The sequence below is a fragment of the Mandrillus leucophaeus genome, unplaced genomic scaffold (genome assembly GCF_000951045.1).
Source record: "Mandrillus leucophaeus isolate KB7577 unplaced genomic scaffold, Mleu.le_1.0 Scaffold1100, whole genome shotgun sequence".
NCBI classification, from domain to species: domain Eukaryota; kingdom Metazoa; phylum Chordata; class Mammalia; order Primates; family Cercopithecidae; genus Mandrillus; species Mandrillus leucophaeus.
The window spans coordinates 111,824-112,139 of NW_012099211.1; the positions used below are offsets into that span (position 1 = coordinate 111,824).

At 50.9% G+C, this 316-nt stretch overlaps 1 long non-coding RNA gene across 1 annotated transcript in view; it reads left to right on the forward strand.

Moving 5' to 3' along the window:
- The window catches only part of LOC105548184, a 33,339-nt gene that overhangs the window by 17,082 nt on the left and 15,941 nt on the right, over nucleotides 1–316 (forward strand). The gene's annotated exons all lie outside the window — the stretch shown is intronic.

Here is a 316-nt window from a genome sequence, read left to right on the forward strand (position 1 = left end):
ATGCTTCCTCCTTACATTTTTATTGATTGATTGATTGAGACAGAATCTTGCTGTTTCACCCAGGCTGGAATGCAGTGGTGTGATCGTGGTTTCTGCAACATCTGCCTCCTGGGTTCAGGCAATTCTCCTGTCTCAGCCTCCTGAGTAGCTGGGCTTACAGGTGCCTGCCACCATGCGTGGTTAATGTTTGTATTTTTAGTAGAGACAGGAGTTCACCATGTTGGCCAGGCTGGCCTCGAACTCCTGACCTCGTGATCTGCCTGCCTCAGCCTTCCAAAGTGCTGGGATTAAAGGCATCAGCCGCCGTGTCCAGCCT